The 26,587-nt window shown below is 42.9% G+C and overlaps 2 non-coding genes across 2 annotated transcripts; one reads left to right on the top strand and one right to left on the bottom strand.

The window, feature by feature from the left end:
• Positions 1-7,354: 7,354 nt before the first annotated feature.
• On the bottom strand, positions 7,355-7,460 carry LOC124105589 (U6 spliceosomal RNA). Its single transcript, XR_006855788.1, has one exon. It is a non-coding gene; the product is annotated as a U6 spliceosomal RNA (small nuclear RNA).
• Positions 7,461-9,332: 1,872 nt separating this feature from the next.
• Positions 9,333-9,438, top strand: LOC124105588 (U6 spliceosomal RNA). Its single transcript, XR_006855787.1, has one exon. It is a non-coding gene; the product is annotated as a U6 spliceosomal RNA (small nuclear RNA).
• Positions 9,439-26,587: the final 17,149 nt, after the last annotated feature.

Genomic DNA, 26,587 nt, shown 5'->3' with positions numbered 1-26,587 from the left:
TACAGTACATTGTAATCTTGTTTCTAAAAACATATATAGAGAGAGTAATAAAAAAGCAAAGGCAAGAGTCAGAAAGGTGTACATTTTCATTACATTATGGTATGCACACAGCTGCATTTAACAATATTTATTTATTAAATAATAATATTTAATATTATTTAAGTTAATAAATAATGTATGAATGATTATTCATTTAATGCTGAATAACTATTATCTATTATTAAATGTGGTAAATTATTCGTTATATTATTATATTTTGTTATTATTTGGAGTGGTTTATACTTTGTGCCCGTGAGTGTTTTTGAGTCCCTCTGCCTCAAACAGTCTTGACTCACAAGACGATCTGCAGTCCTCCTGCCCCCTGTCCCCACCAGTCCCTCTGTCCTCTCCTCACCTCAAGCAGCCTTTCTTTAGGACGCCTGCCCTCAGCCTGGAATCCTGGCAGAGGCAAGGTGCCCCTGCCAGCCGGGGACATCCTGCAACCTGCCCAGCCCTTGAGCTCGCCCCCGTGAGAAACCGAGTCGCCAGCAGCCCCACGAGAGGCCTGGGCGAGGCAGGGCCGGGCTGGCGTCGCCCCCATACAAAGGGCCCGCTGCACATGGCAGGCGAGCAGATGCCAACAGACAGCTTTTGTGAGTCCTTCATGTTAATTAACTTTTGTGAGAACCTTCATGTTAATTAACTTTGCTTCAGCTTTCCCTCGACTTGAAAGCTTTGGAGTGGTTTGTTTTTGTAAAATGCTTTGACTCCGGGGAGAGCCGCTTCAAGGGAGGAAAAAGGAGAAACAAAAAGAAAGAAAGGGAAAATTTTTAAGTGGGGCTTTGCTTACCAGGAAACCTCTTCCCTGCTCTCCATCCCTCCCCTCCCTCCCTCCCCAAGTCCTGACTCAACCGGCAGAGAGAATTTTAATGGCCCTTTTCATACTCAAAAAAATAAACCAGAAGCAGACCCCCATGACAATGAGCTGGCTCTGCCTCTCCCAGGGGACACAGGTGGGTGTCTGGGTGTGTGTGTGTGTGTGTGTGTGTGCATTCACACGCACAGGCACATGCCTGTAAGAGGAAGCACATTCACAGTCTGAACAGCCGTGGTCTGATTTCTTCTGATAGAGAGAGAGAGGACAATGTAGCTAGGTTCTGGGGACCCGTTCTCTCTATTAACAAATGTGCTTATCTACAGAGTCTGGGGACCAGGGTGAGATCCAGGAGGGGGTCCTCCCGACCTGATGCACCAGTACTGGTTGTTCAAGTCTAACCAGAAGTGCAGAGAGAAGGCACTGGAAGGTAGAAATTCTCATCAGCTATGTAGTTATTTCTGAAGCCTACACAGCGTGGAATCATTCACTGACTTTTTCCTTCCCCAACATAGTACAATGAAAACTTTCAAACATGCAGAAAAAGTTGAGAGAATCATGCAATTAACACCCCATACCCACTGCCTAGATTCTGTAATGAACACTTTGCCATAATTGCTCAAATTGCCAATGCAGTCACCTAGCCATCCCTCGTACCTGTCCATCAAGTCATTTTACTTTGGAAGCATTTTTAAGTTGCTGGCACGAGTGTTTTTCATTCTTAAACACTTCAGCACCCATGCATTTACTATAGTGTAATATTTTTTTATGGCGTATGGATTTTTGAAGGCAAAATTTTCACGTAATGAAGCCGGGCTGAGTGGTGTCCATCTGTAATCCCAGCTACTCAGGAGGTCGGGGCAGGAGGAGCCCAAGTTTGAGGCCAGCAGGGGCAACAGCAAGACCCTGTTTCAAAAAACAAAATAAAATAAAATTATAATACAGTGAAATACTCCAATCTTAAGTAAACCTTTGATGACTTTTTAAAAATCCAGAAAATTTGATTTTTTTTCTTTTTATTTTGAAATGATTTCAAACTTACAAAAAGTTTCAAGAATAATACAAAGATCCCTCATTTGCCTTTAACCCAAATTCATTTCTTTTCTACCAGTTTTAAGTTGCATATATCCTGTACTTTTCTTTGTGAGTAGTTCTGTTTGTATTTCCCAAGAAAAAGGCTAATCTCTTATTCAGGGAATTTGATTTGATATAACACTTTTATTTAAACTCCAGTGTTATCTCAGTTTGGAAAACTGTAGCAATAATTTTTCTTATAGCATTTTCCTCTCCAATACAGCTTCCAGTCCCTTGTGAATTATGGTTTTAGCTTACTAAGTGTCTTCCTTTTTGGTTGAAATCCTACTCTGCCCTATATCATGATAACAGTCCCTAAATTCTTCTTTCCATTTGTCTGATCTGTTTTCATCCATCTTCTTTTTATTCATTTGAATCACTGTGTTTAGATGTATCTTTTGATCATATTATAGATGGGTTTTGTTATGTGAGTCAATTTGAAAATCTTCTCAGAAATGAGTTAAACCTATTCACATTTAATAATGTAGTGTGTGCTTGGTCTGGAATCTTATATCATTTTACAGTTATACTGTATCTTCTATTGCATTTACTGTGTTTCTTACCAGTACACCATATATTAATTTCTCGTGTTTCTTTGGTATTTAAAAACATTTCTGTTCTAGCTCTTACCTCTGAATTTATGTGTTTTATACCCCCACCCACAATTGTTTTTTGTGCTTCATCATTTACTATGTATTCCTTTGGTGGTAACTTCTGACTCCCACCACAGGCAGCCATCTTACTCTGCTTTCCCCTTTCTTCTGTCACCTGTCATTTCTAGTTGTAGTCTTTCTACTTTGTCAGAACATACAATATTAATTGGTTAGTTGGTTGAAGTTTCCTCTTTTATCACTTTTTTGGGGGAACTTCCCTATTCTCTAGCAAATCCCCCAGGAAGGGCATTAGTACAGTCTGCCAAGGCCTGGATAGTTTAGGTGGGTATAAAATCCTTGACCAGAGCTTTCTTTCTTGTAGTTTCACTCTTGCCCAACTTTTTGTATGGCTTACTTTTCATGCAGCGCATGAGAAACCTGAGGCCAGGTCTGGTTTTATTATCTATAAATAGCTGGATCTTTTTGCCTGGAGGCTCTGAGGACTTCTTTCCTTTGCCTTTAAAGTCTAATAGTTAGTTTTAATAGAATGTGCCTTGGAGATGGTGTCTCTTTTGATTTTCCCAGTTGTACACTAGACCTGTTGTATATGTGGAATGACATTTTTTTTATTTCCAGAAATTCTGGAATATAAATTTAAATATTAGTTCCATTCCAATATTTTGTTTGCTTCTTTAGGGAACTCAATTTTTCATATGTTGGACCTTCTCTGTTTGCCTTTCATTTTGGCCACTGTCTCTTTAACCTTTGTAACTTCTTTTTCATTTTAATTCCCTTTTATTTTTTAATCAAACTTGATAAAAATAGTATTTCAAACTCAACTCAAGATACATACCAACAATAGAGGGGCCAATGCCTTTGTGTCTACAACACCATCCGCTTTCTGCACCTGCTCTGTTTTGGCATCTCCACTTTCTGCCGTGTTATTCCCACCCTTGCCAGAGTCAGCATCCCCCTTTTTCCATTGGTACCTCACTCTCTTCTTTTCAGGGCCTTTTTTTTAAAAAAATATTTATTTATTTATTTTTGTTTTCAGCGGACACAACATCTTTGTTTGTATGTGGTGCTGAGGATCGAACCCGGGGCCGCACACATGCCAGGCGAGCGCGCTACCTCTTGAGCCACATCCCCAGCCCTTTTCAGGGTCTTTTTAGGCCTGGGCTCTGACTGTGCAGAGCAGGGTTAGCAGATGATCTTGCAGGTGTTCTCTGTGCCTTGTCCTTCACCTTAGCTTTACCTCCCTCAGCAGCCTCTTCAACCTTCCTCCTGGCAGGGTGGAACCCACAGCAGGACTGATGGGGATGAGTGGTGAGCAGTTTTGGTTGTTCTGGGGTCGTTCTCAGCTCTTCTTCCTAACTCCCTTTTTATTGACAAATAGTGATTGTTACGAGTTACCGTGTGACATTTCAATATGTTTATACATTTTGTATCGATCAACTCAGAATATTAGTTATCCATCTTTTCAAACATTTATTATGTCTTTATGATAAGAAAATCCAAAGTCCTCTCTTTCATCTATCTAGAATTATATAGTATTTAGTTTAATTCTTTTGGTTGTTTTGCCTTATTAGTGTCTCTCTGCCGCAGTCTGGCTGGGCACAAATCACGAGCCACTGAAGCAGGAACAAACTTTATTTCCCAACTCCCCCCCTAAAGCCACCCAGTCGGTGCTTCCAGCGACCACACACCAACCGGAACTCCCTCCACCGGAACTCCACCAACCAACGCGAACTCTTCAGGAATCCCCGAGAGAGCTCAACCGGAACTCAACGGAACTCCACGAGAACTCAAAAGTCATCATCTTAATGGATCGCTGGCATCACCTCTCAACCACTACTTCTGGCAAAATGCCAGGGGCCATTCCGACTCTGCTGCAGCTCTCAACATCTCTCGTTAAATTTTCATTAAACTCTATCCTCCATTGGGGCTATAATGTATTCTTTATCTTTATTGTCTTCCTTGAGTTTAATCAATGCATATTGCATTTGCCTCAGTTTCATGTCCATTTCTATTGTTAATTTCTTAAAAATTGATTCTAGGATTTGAAAAATCTATGCCGCATATTTGTTTTAGGACACTTAATATAGTCTGAGGTGCTGTGCTTTCTTCTGTTTTATTTTTGGGAAGAATTTTCATTAATCAAACATTATGATAACATTTTCATTTTCTTCATATAATTTATTTACAGTCAGTTTAAATTTTTCCCTATCTCAGTATTTTCTTGGGAAGATTCCTAACTAAAGTGCCATGTTTATTGAAGTGCAAGCACTGGCAGTTTGGGTGGTAATGGCAGAGAAGGGAAATTGAATCATTCAATGACATGCTGAGCTCCAGGGGGAAAAGCAGCCTGATTTGTAAAGTTTGTTGATTTCTGTAGGATTTATTCTTCCACCATGGCTTATTTTAAGTTGTGAAAAGATATCCCTGAACCCAGAGTTGGGGAAAGATGCTAGTGCTCAGTCCCACAGGTCATTTTGTGTCCCACACGTCTCTGCTCTTGTCTTTTTGCTTGACCTTCCACTGGCCAACTCATTTCCTTCTTGTCACTCATGGTGCCATCTTCAAGGACACAACCACTTCTCCACCTGACCTCTCCCCAGAGCACTGCTTCTTCAAGGCTGCTGCTTGTCTTAAGTCCTTCTGCTGCAGCCAGTGCTCTGAACTGCTAGGGCCTAGACGTGCACCCAGCATTCTGACAATTCTCGTTGGGCCTTTGCTGGGGTGAGTTGCGTATGTGGCCTTTGTATCCTTCACTCCTCTTTTTAATTTCATAGGTATCTTAAGCTTCTCTCTCTCCAATGATCAGTACCCACAGGCTTGCAGTGGTTGGGGGAACTCCTGGCGTTTGGCATTTATTTCTCTATTTATAGGTGATTTGAGATCAGTGGTATTCTCTGTCCACTAGTTATCCTGAAGGCATGGGTCATTTTATTGGAACTTCTTGGTGATTTTATGGTTTGGCCATGGATGTATGAGAATGTAGAGAGACATTTGGATCCAGACAGCCACCAGTATCATCTAGTCATAAAGATCCTTCTGGCTTTAGTTCTAATTATCAAGTTCATTGATAAATTCAATTTCCTGTTGGCCTAGAATGAGAGCTTTTCACAGAAGCCCACTACAAGTGAGACTTAGCCATGCAGGCTATGCCTGTGTGTCCCCATAAGGAACTGGGGACACACACGCATAACCTACTCCAGTTTGTCTAACCCACATGATGAGGGTAGATATCATGTCTCCAGTTCTGGGTCACATCTCATCCAGAGGTTCAGGTCAGCCTGAGCCCAGTGTATTCTCATCAGGCAGAAATGTTTGACTTTGGTGGCATTGGGGAAAAGACACAGAAAAGACCATGTCAAAACAATAGTAATTTGAAGCTGTTGTTAATTTTGGTGTACAGTAAGGTAGGTCAATTCTCAATGAAGAGCTATTGGGTTTCCACAGCTCTTGATATTCACAAATGCTTTAATGTTTACTTATTAGTTAATCTCATCCCAACATGTCCTGCAGATGAGCCTTTACCCATCTGTGTCTTCATGACCACTATCGTAGAGTCATGAGTCAAATTGTTCATTTACTGTTTTATTTTGATTTTTATTGCAAAATCTCTCTTTTTTTTCCCACAAGCACCAACAGTCATAAAATCATTGACTCAGCACAAAACGTTGGCAAGACACAATCTACAGTACAAGCTGTAAGTCCACATGCTCACACTCATTCATTCAGTCAGTCAACAAACTTTTTTATTTTTAGTTTTAATTTTAGGTGGACACAATATCTTTATTTCATTTTTATGTGTTGCTGAGGATGGAACCCAGTGCCTCACACGTGCTAGGCAAGTGCTCTGCCACTGAGCTACAACCCCAGCCCTCAACAAGCATTTTGAACACAAACTCCAGGGACTCTCCTGAGGATTCTCGGCTGTGGCATGGTGGTGGAATGCTTGCCTAGCATGTGCAAGGTCCCGAGTTTCATCCTCAGCGCCATAAATAAATAAATAGGAGAGAATTTGTCATAGACCTGCTTTGAGGGTTCCTTGCTGCTTTTCTGCCTCCAATTTCTACTTTAATTCAGGGCACCAACTGTCTTATACAACACCCAAGCAAGTGAGTGAGAGGTGACAATCCAAGTTACAGTCTTCATCTGCATCTTTTGTCTATATCTTTGGATTTTTTTTTTTATGGAGACATTGAAGTTACTATTTTTTTTTTACTTTCAAACATTTTTAATATCAGAGTTTCAACACTTTAATGAAAATAAAATGAATTTATGAGGTTGTAAAGAAACATCTTTTTATTTTAATGAATATGATTTACTAAACACAAAATACAACTCTATTCTTTATTGGTTCATTCATCATTCAATACGTACTCATTGAATGTCTGGTATATGCCGGGTACCAATCTAGGTGCATGAGGATATAGCTTTGAACAAAAAAGAAAATGTCTCTACCTTCATAGAATGTACAGAGAAGGGGAAGCTAGATAATAAGTAAAATAGCTAACTAGCAAAATAGTATGATATCTTTACTTGATAGATTATTGTCACATTTCAGACAGAATTGTATGCCTGAGAAAGGCTGTTAACAAATGTGTCTGTGAAGTTGTACCTAGACAGAGAAGCCTATGTGTCCTACTCTATTCTTCTTCTGAGTTTTCTTATTCTAATTTGTTATATATGAGAGTAAAATGCATTACAATTCATATTGCACACATAGAGCACAATTTTTCATATCTCTGTATAGAAAGTATATTCACACCATTTGTGTCTTCATACATGTACTTAGGATAATGATGTCCATCTCATTCCACCAAAAAAAAATATGGAACACTTATGAATTTCCATGTCATCCTGGCTCGGGCTCCATGCCAATCTTCTCTGTATCATTCCAATTTTAGTATATGTGCTGCCAAAGTGAGCACGAAGTTACTATTGCTATGTATCTCTCTCATGATGGTAAAACACTCAGGTTTAATTTAATTTTTACTTTTCATTTCTCTGTTTTGATAAATCATGAACACAACCACAGTTTCATAGACATGGAGAAAAATTCCTATGTAACTTAGCCTAGGATATTGTCCATGGAATACCTAAACACTGATAGAATTTTAAATTTCAAAATCTTAAGGATCCTGAAATTTTTTTCAAAATGTTTTTTCAAAAATTTGAAAGAATTTGTCATAAACTTTAGTATGTTGTTTCGATGGAATGAGATAAGTATGTCTGCAGACAGACTATAATATTTTTAAAGATTTCAGTCCACAATTGCCTTCTGGTAATGGAAAAAAAAAAATTAGTCTTCAAATTAACTGGACTTAGGGTCGTTTGGTTTGGTGAGGGAACATTCCAGACGGAAACTCTGAAACTACAAGAGGGTAATGCAAATCAGATGTTCAAACCAAGGGGTTTTTAATGTATGTATACATGCAAATATAGCCCTTGGCTTGTCAGCAATCTGATTTTCTCCTAGTGATTCTAACATGCTTTAGACCTGCCTCCTAAGCAACCTGCTCTGAAGCCATCCCTCATGCTTGGCTCCTTAGATCCTGTTACTTTTCTTTGCTCATGATACATTGACCACCACATGTACCCCTTAATTATATATGCACTGCAGACCCGGATTATGTGGCTTTGGCTGCCTTAGTTGACAGGGTGAGGGCGACCCTGTTTGATTTCACAGCTTTACTGCTTCTCTGCTCCTCATCTGAAATGTGCAGCTACAGCTGCCTTGCTCCGATTAGATAGAAGCTCATAAAAAAGCAAGAAGGATTGGGCACAGTGGTGCACGCCTATAATCCAGCAGCTTGGGAGGCTGAGGCAGGAGGACTGTGAGTTCAAAGCTAGCCTTAGCAATTTAGTGAGGCCCTAAGCAACTAAGCAAGACCCCATCTCTAAATAAAGTATTTTAAAAGGGCTGGGGACGTGGCTCAGTGGTTAAATGCCCCTGGGTTCAATCCCTCGTACCAAAAAAAAAAAAAAAAAAGGTGAGATGATTAAAGATGGAAGGACCCCCTTGGTTATTGAGATGATAGATGATTTTTTTTTATATTTCTCTATGTTTTACAATTTTGTTCAGGTCCTCTATTTTTCCAAAGCCGCAAGATCAACATTTGTTTTAAAACATACATACACACACACACTCAAAAGCAAATGTACTAAGATGATTCAATTGTGGGAGTTGGAGTGATTTTTATATTCTCACATTTCCATGCATTTCCCAAATACTGCTTTTCTAAAAACAAATTATTCGCAAAAATAACCCATGAACTACCAAAATAAAAGTATTTTTCTTATGGAAATGATTAAGTATTATAAAGCAGGCTTTAAAGTATTTGATCTCTCAGGATCTAGATTCCCATTGCTTTTGAACTCTACTTCAAAAAAATATTTTGGTGGTGGGGCAGGGACAAGGGGTTGAACCCAGGGGCACTTAACCACTGAGCCACAACCCCAGCCCTTTTTTGGTATTCTTTTTAGAAGTAGGATGTCCCTGAGTTGATTAGGGCCTTGCTAAGCTGCTGAGCCTGGCTTTGTACTCTCGATCTTCCTGCCTCAGTCGCCCAAGACACTGGGATTACAGGTATAATAATATTTCTTGATAGAGATTTAACATTTTAGACTTTTCAGCCTTCTTGTCTATTTTAATATTTTAACATTCCTGACTATTCACTCCACACTGGTGAGGTTCTGAAAAGCAAGGCCCCACTGTGCTAGGCTAAAACCACAAAGAGTACTGAAAAAGGAAAGTAGTCAATACAGGAGAAATTTGTGAAATACATAGCAATAGTAACTTCGTGCTCACTTTGGCAGCACATATACTAAAATTGGAATGATACAGAGAAGATTGGCATGGAGCCCGAGCCAGGATGACATGCAAATTCATAAGTGTTCCATATTTTTTTGGTGGAATGAGATGGACATCATTATCCTAAGTACATGTATGAAGACACAAATGGTGTCCCCTTCTCTCTAAAACACAATAATATTTATTTTCTCTTTTTCTTTTTTCTGTGTGTGCATGTGTGTGCACATATGTGTGCTGGGAACTGAAGCCAGGGCCTCTGCATGCTAGGCACGGGCTCCCGCACTCCACCACCAAACTTCATCCCCAGTCCTTTCTTTTGTTTCATTTGTCTTTGCGGAGCTATGTGTTCTAATTTTCTTCAGGGGACTGTACTGCCTTTGGGATGATGAACTGTTTGTTTTGACAGTAAACTGAACATCTAAATAGCTACCTCCCAGGTTAATAAATAAAAGCCTGTTCAATATTTCTTACCAACAAAAGGTTTTATCAGAAGTCTCCAATTCTGGATGCTGGGTATACAGCACCATCCAGCTGGGTGTTACTTTGAACTTCTTGATTAATGAAATAGCCATTGGTGTTTTTGTCCAGCTCTGCACCAATCTTACACCATTTTAATTATCAAATTTTTAAAAAAGATTTGTAATAAATCTAGATATCCAGTACTTATCTGAACTTTTTCTAAATCCACACCATCCAATGTAGTTATTCCTTGCTAGAAAGGTAAAATGCACACCAGATTTTGAAGACTTAGTACCAACACGAATATAAAATATTTGTTGATGATTTTTATGTTGTTTACATGTTAAATTGATAATGCTTTGAATGTACATATTAAATAAAATATAGTACTAAAATTAATTATACTGGTTAATTATTAATTATACTTTTAATGTAGCTTCTAGAAAATCTTAAATTATGTGTGTAGGTCACACCTTTGGCTTGGGCTGTACTTCTCTCAGATGTTGCTGTACTAGAACTATCTGGTTTTTCAATTTCTTCTTTAGTAAAAATAATTTAAGCTGTATTTTTTCTAAAGCTTTTCCATTTTGTCTAAGTTTTCAAGTGTATTAGCATAATGGGGATCATCATGTTATCTTACGACCATTTCAGTGTTCATAGCATTGGTAGCGATGCCTCCTTTTTAAAACCAAAATTTTTGTCTGAGTTATCTGTGTCTTCTCAAGGCCTACATCAGTGCTTTTTCCTTTTTTTCTTGATCAGTCATGCTAGAGATTTGTCAATTATTAATCTTTTATATTTGGTGGAGGGGTACTGGGGATTGAAAGGTGCTCTCTATAACTGAGCTGTGTGCCCAGTCCTTTTTATTTTATTTTATTTTGAGAAAGAGTCTCACTATATTACTAAACTTGTGATCCTCCTGCCTCAGCCTCCTAAATCACTGAGATTATAGCTGTGGCCACTCCCCAGCAATTATTCCCCTTTTAAGGAACCAACTTTAACCTTGTTACTCCTTGTTTTATATGTTTGCTATGTATTTCACAAATTTCTCCTGTATTGACTACTTTCCTTTTTCAGTACTCTTTGTGGTTTTAGCCTAGCACAGTGGGGCACACCTGTAATCTCAGAAACTTAGGACACTCAAGCAGGAGGATCACAAGTTTGAGGCCCTCTGTAATTTAGTGAGACTCTGTTTCAAAATAAAATAAAAAGGGGTGGCGACGTAGCTCAGTGTTCAAGCACCCTGGGTTCAATCTCTAGTACCACCAAAGGAAAAAAAAAAAACTTCCAGTGTTTTCTTTCTTTCTTTCTTTCTTCCTTCCTTCCTTCCTTCCTTCCTTCCTTTCTTTTCCTTTTTCTCCCCACTCATTATTGAATAGTATGCTTGAATTATTGATTTTTAAACATTTTTCTCTTCGTACTTTATATTCCACATGTCTAATATATATCATTTTATTTAGTTTAGTCTAAGTATTTTTTAGTTTCCATTGTGATTTCTTATTTGACCCATAATATATTTCAAAACATCTTTCATCATTTCCAACCAAGTAGAAATGTTTTCTTTTAATTATTGGCTCAGTAATTGACTTCTAACAATTTCACTGTGGTCAGAGAAGTTTCCTCTGTAAAATTGGTGGAGACTTACTTTTATGGCCCAGAATATTGTGAGTTTCTGTGTGTTCCTTGTTTGTTTGAAAGGACTGTATTCTGCAGGTGTTGGGGGGCAGTGTCTACGCAGCATTTAGTTTAAGTTGTTAATTATGTCATGTCAGCTTTTTGTTGCTATGACCAACATACCTGACAGTAACAACTTAGAGGAGAGAAGATTTGTTTGGGCTCGTGGTTTAAGAGATCCAGTCCATGGTCTGTCTGCTCTGTTGCTCTGGGCCTGAGATAAGGCAGAACACCATGGCGGAAGGCTGTGGCAGAGGAAATCTGCTCAGCCATGGCAGCCAGGAAGCAGAGGGAGAAAGAGGGTGGTTCAGGAAAGGGCCAGAGAGAAGACAATCCCTACCAGGTACACTCCAGTGACCTACATCCTCCAGTTAAGTCTCACCTCCCAATAACCCATTCAGCCATCAGTGGGTCAATCTACTGATTAGGTCAGAGCATCATGATCCAATCACTCACCCACACCCTCACCCCTGAGCACATGAGACTAGGGGCATTTCCGATCCAACCCATTATATTCTTCTCCTAACCCCAAACCCTGACATTAATCATGCTCAAATCTTCTACATCATCAGCTTTTCTTTCAACTACTGAAATGTTTTAGATTTCCTTCCTATGATTATGCGTTTATTTCTTATTTTAGCTGTCAGTTTTTTTATTTAAATATATTGAGGTTGTACTTGTAGGTGCATATAGATTTAAAATGATCATTCTTGTGAATTTAGGCTTGGATCATTATGAATACTCTTGAAAAATACATAAGTAATCATGAACAGAATTTTCAGAGCAATATGGAGATAAAGGCCATTCTGTTGGGGCCTCAGAAGGAAATGAGGAGCATGTTTATTTTGCATGATGGAGGAAAGGCGGTCCTCATTACAGGGTGGTAAAGAACTTGACTGAATCAAGCTCATGTTCTAGTGTTTTGCAGAAGGAACCAGTTGCGAATGATGAAAGTAGATATTTAGCTGAGATTTCTAAGCAGCGTTTTGAGAGAGCATCTTGGTTTCTCCCAAGTCTTACAGTAAATGTGAGAAGAGCCTGACCCCAGCCTAGCTCAACCCCTGGCCTGCAGAGCTGCGGGCACAGGACCTCCAGCCCGGGGACACTGGAAGACAGGGCTCCAAACCACAGGGGTTTATTCTTGAGCCTTAAGAGATCATGGAGTTCTTCTCGTCGTTTGGACTTCCTTGGGAATTGTCGCCCCTTCCTTGTTTCTCTTTCTCTTGGAATGGGGATGCCCACCCTGTGCCTGGCATATTTGCTTGGTTTCACAGGTTCAGAGCTGGAGAAGAATTTTACCCCCGGATGAATCCTACCTCCTATCTCATCTCCCATATCCGGCTGAGGTGATATTTAAATGAGCACTTGGGTTTTAGACTTCAGAGTTGATGCTGGAACTTAGGGGATGGAATGAAGGTATTTGTCATACGAGAAACACATGAATTGGGGGGTGTGGAGGGGTGCATATATGTCCCCAACAGATTCCTTTGTCAAAGCCCCACCTCTCAATGTGACCGGCCACCCAGCCCGGGGTACTATGACAGGCCTTAATAAAATAGAGTTGTTCTGAATAAAAAGGAACAAATTGCATGCAACAAGAAGAATTTCAAATCGTAAAAATACTGTGCCAAGTGGAAAAAGCCAGACCCCTCAAGATATATTCTACATTATTCCATTTATATGAAGTCCTGTAATTGGCAAAACAAATCTAATTTCTGTGATTGAAATCAGATCGGTGGTTGCTTTAGGGGTGGGTAGAATGGGATTAACTGAGAAGGGCACAGGGGATGTTTTGGGGACAAAAATATCCTATATCTTTCTGAGAATATTCATTTGTGAAACCCCACTGACTAGTATAAATAGACCTTTGCATTTCAGTGTAATAAATAGTACCTCAGGAAACTGAAAGTAGTTGGGCCTCCTTATCCACAGGTTCCTCATCCACAGATTCAACCAACTGAGGACTGAAAATGTTTTCGTTAAAGATAACAATAAAAAACATCAATAAAACAATAAGAATTAAAAATACAGCCAGGCATGGTGGCGCACACCTGTAATCCCAGCAACTCCTGGGGCTGCAGCAGAAGAATCACAAGTTCAAGGCCAACCTGAGCGACTTAGCCAGGCCCTGTCTCAAAATAAAATAAAAAGCACTGGGAATACAACCCAGTAGTAGAGCATCCTGGGTTCAATCTCCAGCACCAACACAGCAAGACTTTAAAACTAAAAATCACCAATTTTAGCTGAGCTCAGTGGTGCATACCTGTCATTTCAGCTACTTGGGAGGCTGAGGCAGGAGGATGACAAGTTTGAGACCAGCCTGGCAACTTAGAGTTGCCCAGTCTTAGAGTTGCTTAGTCTTGCTAGACCCTGTCTCAAAATAAAAATATGTTTAAAAGGACTGGGGGTGTATCTCAGTGGTGGGACACTCCCAAGTTCAATCCCTGGTGCCAAAAATGAAAATTTAAAAAATTTAAAAATCAAAGATTTAGAGAGAGAAATAATGCCCCTGACACGCGGGTGCTGATGGTGACAGCTGATTAGGGTGGATGGCACATGCACAGACCATTCACTCAGCCCATAAGTATTCCCAAAGCCTGTCCCTGGAGAGGTGGGTAGGGACTCGCTCCTCTGTCTCCAGAGTGTGCATAGTCATAGGCAACCCAAGTGAGCAAACCTTCTCCTTTGCAGAACTCATTTCAGTGATGGGCATGTGGTGTGGCACGTGTGTCCCAGTCCCCATTCTTTGCGCCACCCCTTTCTATTTCCTTCTTGAGAAGATAGAAGATCTAGGAGCTGGGGAATCCATTCCAGTGCTGGGGCTACTGCAATTCCTAGGGTGGCAGAAGAAGCCCAGGGAGAATCAGAGGTCCTCTGGAGACTGGTCTCCACTGTCCTGGGACGGTAGGTGACTCCATGAGAATGCCTGAGGGTTTTCCCTGTGGAATATTATACTACAGGGTTATTTTGAAGGGTGAGAAAGAGCCAGGTGTGGTGGCGCAAGCCTGTAATCCCAGCGGCTCAGGAGGCTGAGGCAGGAGGATCGCACGTTCAAAGCCAGCCTCGGCAATGGCAAGGCGCTAAGCAACTCAGTGAGACCCTGTCTCTAAATAAAATACAAAATAGGGCTGGGGATGTGGCTCAGGGGCTGAGTGCCTCTGAGATCAATCCCTGGTACAAAAAAAAAACATGTGTGAGAAAGAACACCAAGCAGAAGAAGAGCAATCATTAACATCGGGAGCCAAAGGTAAGGAAAGAAGCATGATGGCTCTTCTCTCTGGTGTTGGGATGAGACTATGTACACTCTCCATGCTATTTCATCCTGAAATCCCTAGTACAATTCATCTGGGGTGACTGTGGAGGCTGAGCGGCCCTCCCTGATTGTAGCATGAAGTCAGAGATAAAGTGATGAATCGAAAGATCAGGGTACCCTGAGGAAAGGCGGATGGAAAGCCAAGAGAAGAGAAGAAGGGGTCACGTAGTTTGGCCGAGCCGTTGAACCCTATTTTAACTTTAAGAATATGTACAGGCTGAACTGGCAAAGCAAAAATCCCTTTAAAATTGCCGTGGGCTCCAAATTCTGTGCACAGGATAATGTTCATTTTTTTCCAACAGTGGATTTGGGCTCTTTAGGGAGATTTCTAAGGTAATTTAAAAAAACCCAAAGTCCCTGAGGTGATCCATCAACCGAAGGTACATACCAGGGGTAGCACAGTATGCTCCACTGTCCCATGTCTCCATGTTTTCCCAAGTTCATGCTAAAACCAAGTGAACAAAAGCCATTAAAAGCAGCCCAGAAACAAGAAAGCAAGACTGGGGATGGAGGGGAATCCCTCTCTCTAAGCCATTTACAGACCCACAGTCAGTTTACCCCTCAGTCCTAATTGTTAACCCAATTCGCTCAGGTCTGAGGTCTCCATTCTAAACCCACCATCGACTTCCTGCCAGCTCTGGGGCTGTCCTGACTTGCACTGGGAAATGCAGCCCATGGAAAATATTAACAAGATGGGGGACAAAACTCTGTGACTCTCAATGGAGGCTGCATTAAAGACCTGTTTTCTGGACTCGCCTGCACCCCTCCCCCTCCTGGCCTGTGGTCCTAGCCACTCCCCATGGCAGGGCAGGGCAGGCAGAGCTCTGCAGGGCTCAGGCCCCACTTCCTGAGCCGGCTCAGTGCTGGCTGCCAAGACAACTCAGCTGAGACCCTCTGTGATTTGCCTTCTTGAAAGAGCCACTGTCCCATTCACGCAGCCCTCCTGGGACGGCTTGCATGCCGTGAGAAGCCAGCAGGGCCCTCTGAAGGCTGCTCAGTCCAGAGCTGCCCATGGTGCTGCGGGGCCTTCATGGAGACCGTCTTGCTGCCCAGCTTCTCGCTCTGCCCAACCCTGCTTCCTTCCCTTCCAGAAAGTTCTCCTCAAAGACAGCTTCCAGGGATCCCATTCCCCTCTCCCTTCACGCTGAAGGTATTCGTGGAGCTCAGGCCTGGGGAGACCATCCACTGTCCACCTGTAAATGAAACTATCAAGCCTGGGGCCTCGACATACCTCCGAAGGCCTTAGTAGGTGCACGTCTAGGCCAAGTCCATCCAGAGCCTTTTGCTTAACTCCTGGCGTCACATTTGACCTCCACAAACTGCTTTCTGTCCCTGAGCCTGTTCATCCTCATCTGCCAGATGGGAGGGTTAGGCCAGAGAAGCACTGCAGGTCCTTTGGCACTGGCCTGGCCCTGTCCCCTCCCACACCCTCTCCTGCACCCACTCCTGCTGCATGCCGGTCCTCCACCCTGACTTCTCCCTGAAGGTCCTGGGTAACAGGGCCCACTGCACTTGGCCCAGAGCACCTCACCTGGGGCCCACAGCGAGAGGAGGAAGCTTCTAGCCCCATGGGGCTTTCCAAGGTGCAACAGGCCCCTAGGGTTGGGCCCGGGGATACCCTCCCACCCCAGGGAAGAGGCCCAGGCCTGCATTCACTGGACCCAGGGGCCACGAGGGGAGAGCGCTCAAGCTGCCTCTGGTTCCCTTGGGAACTGGAGGGGGTGTCAGGATGTGCTCCCTTTCTGCTCTCAGCTGGGAACAGAGCTGGTGGAGAATTTTCCCCTCTGAGCAGAGAGAAGCCTCTCCCCTCCCCCACCCCGCCCCCATCACTCCCACAGCCCACCAGCTCTCCGGGCTGGGCCAGCAGTTGGGCCTTTCTTTCTGCACACAATTGACGTGGAGGGCCGGAGTCTGGTCCATTCAGACACCACATGGAACACTGGGCTCTCAGCTTCTGGACTCATCATCTCTTCCAGCAGATCCCAAATCTAACAGGCCTGAACTCTCCCAGAGACAAACTTGCTGCTCTCTGCAGCTTTAAGATTTAAGATCGCACCTTATTTTTCCTGGGGGTTCCTGTGGACATTGAGTTCTGGCTACTTTCCCCCCCCTCTGAAGCTGAAAGGTTCAATTCTTCCATCTATCCATCAACAAATGGCATTGAATGACGGTGCTCAGTGACCCAGGATGCCACGGGAGACAAAACACACTATACATATTTTCTGGTCTCCCTGGAAAATTAGTGCAAACACTTTCATCACTGCAGAGAAGGAAAATATGCGCGGAGCAGTGAAGATCTGCTTTGTTTTTGTTTTGTTTTTCTAAAGGAGGCCCCCCTCCTTCAAACAGTGAGGTTTGTATTGTTCTTTGACTGCAAATTAACCAGTTAAGTAGAATTCCTGTGTGTGTCCCCCTGTCTGCAAGCCTAGGCCCTCACTCCCTCCCTGTGCCTCTGACATGCCCCAGGACTGCTGCCTTGGCCCCTCCGGTGTGGTGGTGGTGGAAATCAGGCCATTTTTGCCCTGGCTTGTTCAAAGTAGCACTTAAAATATTTTAATTCCAATTCACACCCTACTTGGCCTCCATTTTAAGCTCCATTTTAAAGAATCCTCTCCTCTAGGTGAATCCAATACCAAATATGTGTTGGATTCAGTAGAAAACCGGTCAGGTGGCTCCAGCTTTTTGTCTCTCCTGTTAAATTTTTGCTTTTATGAAGAGATATGATCTCGCCCCCTGGAAATAAAGGCAGAGGAGAACCCGAGGCTCAGGGCCCTCCCTGCAGCCCTCCGGTCCTGCTCTGGGTGAAGTCCCTCCCTCTGCTTGGTGGGGAGGACAGTTAATCTCCTAAGACACAGAAGTGGGGCCTGACCGCTGTAGGATGGACATGCCTGTCGTGCACAGGGTGGTCTGTTTAAAACAGTTCCCATATGATGCAATACAACTTGAAAAGGAAACTCTTTCAGATGACTCATCGTTTAACAATAATAATTAGCATTTGGGAATCTTGCTGAGAACACCCAACAGAAGAGTATTTTATTGATTTCTTAAGAGTTTCCACACTCTGGCTGGGACCTCAGTCAAGACATTGTATTAAAGACTGACATCCAAATTCATTTGCACAAATTTGGAAGAGGGAAGATTAACTATAACAATGCTTCAAGGGGAAAGGCCTTAAGGACCTTCGAAGACCTTGAATTCAGATAAGCCATCAGTGGAATCTAGCTGTTCAAAAAGCCAATAAAATCTCGGGATGCATCAATAAAAGCCTAAAATCTTGGGCTGGGGCTGGGGCTCAGTGTTAGAGCGCTTACCTAGGATGCATGAGGCACTGGGTTTAATCCTCAGCACCACATAAAATTAAACAAATAAAATAAAGGCATGCTGTCCATCTACAACTACAAAAAAAAAAAAAAGCCTAAGATCTTGAACAAAGGAGGTGATGCTCCCACTGATGGTCTGGCCACATAGAGAATGTGTTTTAGTTATAGGTGGTACAATTTTAAAAACAGATATTAACAAGCCAGGCACAGTGGGGTATGCCTGTAATCCCAGTGACTCAGGAGGCTGGGACAGGAGGATGGAGAGTTCAAACCCAGTCTCAGCAACTTAGCAACTCATTAAGTCCTTAAGCAACTCAGTGAGACCCTGTCTCTATTAAAATATAAAAAGGGCTGGGGTGGTGACTTGGTGGTTAAGCACCCCTGGATTCAATCCCTAGTATCAAAAAAAGAAAAAATAGATGTCAACAAATCAGTGACAACCTAAATAATGAAGACTCTGGAAATCCTGCAAAATAATCACAACTAGATTCACTAGAAGAACAGGATTCTCAGTTAGAATCTGGTCACAGTCCCAGCTCTGTAACTTATAAACTGTGATCCTAGTAAATTACTTAATCTTGCCTCCGTGTCCTCATCTACAAAAATGGTGATAACAGTACTACCCATATCATGGGTTTATTGAGGATTAAATATATAACACCTATGTAGCTTATGGCAAAGTGTCTGGCACACAGCATGCGTCAATAAATATGAAATACTATTATCAACAATATGAATAGTCATTACAAGGCTATCTTACGTTCGTTTGGCATTTTCAGTTTATTAACTGACTATGTCATTAGGCTAATCATTGTTCTAATGTTCACATTTAATGTGAATTAGTCACTGAGCATCCTAAATCTGAAAATCTGAAATTCACAATCTTCCAGAATATGAAATTTGGAGCCCCAACATGATGCCGCAGTGGAAAATTTAATACCCTGAAACTTTGTTTCATGATCAAAATTATTTTAAAATATTACACTAAATGACCTTCAGGCTGTGCGTTTGAGATACATGCGAAATATAAATGGATTTCGTGTTTAGACTTGAGTCCCTTCCCTAAGATACCTCACAATGTATGTACAAATATGCCAAAATCTGAAAAACATTCAAAAGACTGTCATTTTGAATAAGGGATACTCGATCTGTATCATTCTCATTTTGCAGAAGAAAAGAACTTCCAGGTCATCTGCCCAGAGAGGCCTTTGCTTTCTGTTCAGTTGGCCAAGCAACAGTCGCCCCCGACCACTGTAAGTCCTGCCACCCAAGCAGCATCTTAGCACCTGGCAGCTGCTGGGTAAGGCACTGGATTTGATCCTCAGCACCACATAAAAATAAATAAAATAAAGGCATGCTGTCCATCTACAACTACAAAAAAAAAAAAATATATGTGTGGAGCAGTTGGGCCTTTCTTTCTGCACACAATCTTTTCTCTCAAGTACGTGGAGGTGGTGGGTAGTGAGGCAGGAACCCAGGGCCTTGCACGCACACCCCCAGGCCTGCATTTTCTAATTTTTGTTTTTAATTTACAATGCCTTTATGCTGCCTGCAATAAAGAGCTAAAAAGCCTTACAACAGTCCAGAGCTGCTGTTTCCGGTACACAGCAACCAGCCCTACGACACCTCCAGTTTCCAAAAGGTAAGAGTTGGCAGAACCTTCTCATGTCCACCCACGTCCACTCAACTCTCTCCTTCTTCTCCACCACCAGATTTTGTCTGAGCAGAACCAGGCCCATGAAAACTCACTTTCATTCAGAGTCAGGGGTGGCTGGATGGCCCAGTTCTCATCCAATGAGAAGTCGATGTTATTGATTCATTACTGTTACAGTTTTCTTCTATTAAATGCCTATGGTAAATAGGAAAAGTTTGTATGATGCATGAATTTCAGCTTTGGTTTTTTCCTACCTAAAAAAATGTCAGCACTGAAGATGGCAAGAGCCAGGTGGGCAAAGCCCACATTCAGCATATGGGAGGATCCTTGGTAAGGTCTAAAACCCTTTGCCTCGTCACAAAAGTCTGGGATTGTGGTTAGACTCCAAACTGGGGGATCTTTTTAATTGCTCTGGACAAAGCCAGGGACGTAGAGCAGGGGAAGGGGGCAGGTGAGGTGTGTCTTTTCCTCTTCTAAGTTTGGCAGTTCCGAATGGCACAAAGGTCCTTTGTTTAAGCATACTGCACGGTGTAATCAATTCCTGGGATTTTTTAAATGGCTTCCATTTTCCTAGAGGAGAAGCTGGTGATGATGTGCCTGGCTCTCTGCCTCAACAGCCCTCTGCTGAAGTCACTTACCCCCCGGGGTTTGGAGGTTCGGTTCTCCTCCCAACCCAAGGTGACCCCTGTCGCCAGGCAGGGGAAAGAAAAGTGCCACAGTCTCTCCTGCCTTGTCTTCCCTGCTCATCTGGCTCAGCTACAAGGAGGAAGGGACTTTATGTCATTAGGCTAATCATCACTCCTGTCTGAGAGCGATGGACATTTGTACAAGTCGTGGAAGTAAAAACACCAAAGATGTGTTTTGTAAAATCAGCTTGTAAATATAAACCAAGGTGAACTCTTTCAAAGCAAAGTATTCCAAAAACACTTGACCTCCATGGTCCAAGTGTTGAACACAGACCTTCAGCTTCTGAGTGGTCACAAGGAGGCATAAGGGACCCTCTAGGACTTATTCTTATTTTCCAGGAAACACCCCCACTTAAAGGAAAGAGAAGAAAAAACACTTAAAAATTCCCATGAAGCTTCCACTACACGACCCTTAGCATCGAGCCTCTTCCATGAAAGGCTTGCACATTTCCATACAGCCCCATTATTATTCAGACTGGTCAAAACTCTGCTATTTTTTTTTAACTTAAGGAAAGTAATTTGATGAAATTTAACGGCCCTAATGAATTAAGCAGAGGAAAATGCAGAAGGCTTTAATAACAGCAAACCTATTGAAATGAAAGAGTCTATACATTGTTCTACTGACACTTACGAGCAGAGCAAACCAGATGTAGGTTGCCAAGGAAAGTTCGGCTTGTAAATGGTAAGAAAAGCGTATACTGCCAGGCTCCGCTGGGCTCTGCTTTTTCTTCATTAAAATGCACTGTCAATCAGGTTGAAAAGAAATGTCTAATTAACACCATAGGGCACCAAAAAATTTAGCGTCAGAACTCAGCTGCCATCCCTTTTTACAACTGTATCTCTCTAAGCAACTCCATGCCTCTCTTTCCACCCTTCCCCCACACCACGGCCCCTCCCCCATATTCTTTGCTTATGATCAAAAGCATCTGAGAAATTGCAAAATGCATTGCATTACACAACTCCCTCTTTATAGCTGTGAACCGGCTAGAACTCAAGTTTCCAGCAACTTCCCTCCTTTTCATGCCCTGTATCCATGGGAAGATCCAAATACAATAGAAACTAACAAAAACCAACAGGTTCCATCTTGAAATCTCCCTTTTCAAGATGTTGGAAGAAGAGAGAGAGTTCTAGCCTGGCATCATCTCCTCTGGCTTCACCACTGAGCACCTGTGTCATAGGAAGATGCTCCTTCATGCTGCTGAGTCTTGGCTTCATTGCTCAAAAGTTGGGACTAAGTAAGAAGGTCTTGGCAGACTGTTTCAAAAACCAGTGGAGACCAGGTGGGTGATATAGGAGGGTTCTGTAATACTCAATGCTCTCTCACTGTTACCCACGCATTCTCTCAAGTCTCTTCTTTCAGGACCCCAGGCTGGAATTTCCACTGATCTTTAAGCCACTCTCCCCTCCCTTCCCCTCCTTTCTGCACTTGGCTACCTGATTAGTCCTAGTTGAACCCCATTTAGTCAGTCTCACTGCTGGAGGAGCCCCACAGTTCCAAGTCCCATGCTGTTCACTGGGCATTGAAGACCCCACAGTAATGCCACTATCTGCTTTCGGACTGTCTCCCTTGATCTGATTCTGCCTATTAGTGAAGTCTCTTATTTTTTAAGCCAGGTTTTCATAGCCTCTTTTATTTCTTCGACTGCGCTCACTCACATGGTCATGGTACAGCTCGCATGTGATCTCCCTGATGCCACCCTCGCTCGATGGTTCCATGTTGTGGCTTTGCTGATTCTGTCTCTCGTGAGACCTTGTTTTTCATACATTCTCTGGTTGCATTTTTGTATTGTGATTCGTACCCTCTGTAACATTATCTAAAGGAATTTCTTGAAGCCTCCGTGTAAGGTCCGTTCCCCCAGAAAGAATCCTAGTTTGCCATTCGCCAAATGCATTCTCAGTTTAATTCATTTGGACAAATTCTAAAAATTTCTCAGACCACACAGGTGGTGTGGATTTGGGCCACACTTGTGCATAAAGGTCTGGCCTGTGGCTATTCATTCTCAGGGTTATTTTCCATCTTGAGTAAATGCCAAAGGGGGGCAGATTTTCTTCCAGTGTTCCTTTGAAGGAGCAGGCTTATGTCACCCTTTGAAGGTGTGTTTACATAGGTCTCAAGTGTATGTGGGGGTCTCCTCTCTGACGTCTCTTGTCCCCCCATTACCATCAGGCAGCCCTTTCAGATCAACACTCCAGGCAACTGGGGGTTGACTGGACCCCAGGGCAGCTGCTGGCTTCAGCACTCATCACTCCTGAATCCATACTTTTTCATAATTTTGAAATTTGAAGATTTCCTTTACTTTCTAGAAAAAAAATAGTTATGAAATGTGTAACATGTACACCTATGATCCCAGCGGCTCGGGAGACGGAGGCAGGAGGATCCCAAGTTCAAAGCCATCCTCAGCAACTTAGTGAGGCCCTAAGCAACTCAGTGAGACCCTGTCTGTAAATAAAATATAAAAAAAGGGCTAGGGATATGGCTCAGGGGTTGAGTGCCGCTGAGTTCAATTCCCGGGAAAGGAAGGAAGGAAGGAAGGAAGGAAGGAAGGAAGGAAGGAAGGAAGGAAGGAAGGAAGGAAGGAGGGAGGGAGGGAGGGAGGGAGGGAGGGAGGGAGGGAAGGAAGGAAGGAAGAAATTTATAACATGCAGCTGTACATTTTTAAAAGACATTTTAAAGAATCAAGCATTTTGGGGCTGGGATTGTGGCTCAGTGGTAGAACTCTTGTCTAGCATGTGTGAGGCCCTGGGTTCAATCCTCAGCACCACATAAAAAAATAAATAAACAAAATAAAGGTATTGTGTCCAACTACTTCTAAAAAAAATAAATATTAAAAAAAAAGAATCAAGCATTTTTAGGGATTTTGTAGGGGAATGGTTTTCAGGACATTTAGTTTACTATTATCACTTCTTTGCAAGACTTCCTAGATCATCCAAATAATCTTTTTGTTTTTCAAGCCTGCTGTGCACATTGCAGACTCCTCACATAACTCATAATATCTTGTCTCTCTGTGTGTGCATGTCTGTCTGTCTGTCTGTCTCTCTCTCTCTCTCTCTCTCTTTCTTCTCCTCTTCCTCCTCCTCCTCCTCCTTCTGCTCTTCATTCTTCTTCTTCTTGAAGGGGGTACTGGAGATTGAACCCAGGGGTACTTTACCACTGAGTCACACTCCTAGCCCTTTTTACTTTTTTAGTTTGAGACAGGTCCTCACTAAGATGCTGAAGCTGGCCTTGAACTTGTGATTTTCCTGCCTCGGCCTCCCAAATGGCTGAAATTACAGGTGTGGACCACTGCACCCATCTGATGTCTTGTCCTTTAATACAGCCATCCTGTGTTAGTCAGCTTTTCAGTGCTATAACAAAATACCTGAAGTAACTAACTTATACAGAGAAAAGATTTTTTGGCTTATGACTCACGACAGCAGCATGACTGAAGGTAGAGGGCCCTGCCTGAACAGAGCCATGGCAACCTCAAGCCCTCTGGCAGGCATCTGGGGAGACCACAGGTGTTATGAGGCTACAGTCCCTGATGGAAGCAGAACAGGAAATGAGGCCGAAGGGACAGGCAGCAGCCCTGCGCATTAGGCTATGTTTATACGCAACGGAACAGACCAAGTGACATTGACTCATCAACCTGCTCCAATTGCCTCAAATAAATCACCACAACCATGTTTATGTCATATGTGGTGCTGTTCCGTGCACAGTGGCACATTGGTAGCTTTTGATCAATGTAGTGGCACTGTCCGAACCATGCTTTGGACACGTGATAGTTTAGAGGGAAGAAAACTGGAGTCAGTAAGATCTGCTGTGACAGTGTTTCTGGATGAGGAGGAATCACCTGGGGACCTGGTTGACACAGACTCCCAGGTCCCAGCCCTGGAGATGCCAATTCAGTAGCTCCTGCAGCACTCTGTAAGCACTGCTGCTGCTGCTGCTGCGGCGGCGGCGGCGGCCGCAGGTCTCGGGTGCTCAGGAATCCTGAGGTAGGAGGCCTTGGCATGAGTACGGCAATCTGCAGCACCTGCCCTTGCAAGCCTCTTGACCATGGGAACAGGAGGGCAGGCTCCATAGAGAACTCTACTCTGCTTTTGTGATTCGGGATGGTTTGTGTGTTTTCTGGTGTCTGTGTATGGAGGTCGGACTATGAGCTCTTGGGGACAGGACCAAGTGTGACTCCCTGTTACCTCTCTGCCTGGTACAGATAGCGTGCTTCACAAAGAGTTGTTGGCTAAACATGTGGCATGACTGAGTGGCTGAGGGCGGGAAGTCACTACAGGTTCCATGTGGACGTCCTCTCCAAAATTCATGTGTTGAAACTTCATTGCCAATGTGACCGCATTCAGAGATGGGGCATTTAAGAGGTGACCAAGTCATGAGGATGAAGCTCTGGTGAGTGGGGTTAAGGTCTTTACAAAAAAGGCTTCCACCTTTTTCTGCCTGCCCTTCCGCTTTCTGCCATGTGAGGACACAGCAGTTAAGGCACCATCTTGGAAGCAGAGAGCAGAGAGCAGCCTTTCACTGTATCTGCCCGTGCCTTGATCTTGGACTTGCCAGCCTCCAGAACTCTGAGAAAATTAATTTCTGTTCTTTATAAATTGCCCAGGATATGGTATTTGGTTACAGCAACACAAATGAACCAAGACAGGAGTGAAAGTCACAAGTTGTGTTCTGGTGGTAGAGAATCCATGGTATCAAGGAAAGTAATAGAAATGAAAGAGAAGCTATGGGGATATAGCTCAGTGGTGGCACCCTTGCCTAGCATGCATGAGGCCCCATGTTTGATCCCCTGTACTTTAAAAAAAAAGTCAAAAACAACAAGAAGCACACAAAGCAAAATATAAGAACTGCAGGATTCTTATTTTCAACGACTAAAATTTACTCCATCCACGTTAGGTGAGGCGCAAGTTCATTGACAAGATATAGGGTGACTGGGGTCACAACCCAGTAGTAGAGCATTTGCCTAGCCCGTGGGAGGCACTGGGTTCAATCCTCAGCACCATGTAAAAATAAATAAAGGTACTGTGTCCATCTACAACTAAAAAATTTCTTAAAAAAAAAAAGATATAGGGTGTCTCATGGAGGGAGTCCAGAGGGTTCAAGCCACACCAGGAATCTTCGTGGGCAGGGTTAAGTCATCATTGCCCTACAGAGCTACCCAGGAGGACAAACATGTTTCTGGTGCAAGAGAGACTGGTCCCCTTACTCTGTCTTTACCTTCCCTGGGCACCAGGTGCCATCTTGTCCTGCCCCTGTGGCCCCTGCCATTGATGGCACTCCAGTGTCACTCCCAGGTAACTTCTAATGAACAAGCCTTTGCCAAGTGTGTAAGGAGACTTGGCAAGAAAACTAGTGTACAGAGGTCAGACTCTGAGCTCCTGGGTGCAGGGGTGTGACTCACCTACCTGTCGCCTGATACAATTGGCATGCTCCACAAAGAGCTGTTGGCTAAACATGAGTATCCCCCAAGTGTGGAAAAAGGGCTCAAACAGGCAAGTGTCAGTCATCACGGAATGGTTACGAACACTCAGTTGACTGGCAGAAATGGGGACAATGGCATTAACTTTCAACTAGCGTTCCCAGGGGGTGCCTAAGCCCCCAGAAAGAATCATCCAAGAGCAAGACTGTTGAAGAAGTCAATTTAGCTTAAATGAAGCAGTTGCCAACTATCTAGTAAAATAAATTTGCTGGTATGGAATTAGGGAATTTGAATGGTAACTTCTGAATTGTATTATTTTGTTGATGAAAAATTTTTCCTCACGTAACTGGGAAAAATAAATGGGTCAATGCTCTCCTGGGAGATTCAGTGATGCAAAGAGGTTTCTACAATAGTGTATTTATTATAGCAGGATTTTGTCTCTGCCAAGGTGGCAGTGACATGAAAGGAATCTAACCAATCTGTTTTCCCTGAACTCTTCCAACGGGAGGTCTGAGGTTCCAGAACCGTAGTCATCACTTTGAAATGCAGGTTGATCCAAAGATGGGATTAAGATAAGCAAATGAGCTTAATACCCACATTGGAATGTGAGTCCTGCAAACAGTAAATAGTTCAGTGCTTACTGTTATCTCATCATCTCATTTTCTAGAAGGAATTAATCTGCCTACCAAAGAGCCCTGCTGACCACCGGGGTTACTGGAGATAAATTTTT

Source organism: Marmota monax, unplaced genomic scaffold (assembly GCF_021218885.2).
Source record: "Marmota monax isolate L192 unplaced genomic scaffold, Marmota_monax_Labrador192_F-V1.1 WCK01_AAM20220418_F8-fsc00180, whole genome shotgun sequence".
Classification (NCBI taxonomy): domain Eukaryota; kingdom Metazoa; phylum Chordata; class Mammalia; order Rodentia; family Sciuridae; genus Marmota; species Marmota monax.
This window is presented reverse-complemented; position numbering and strand designations above follow the sequence as displayed.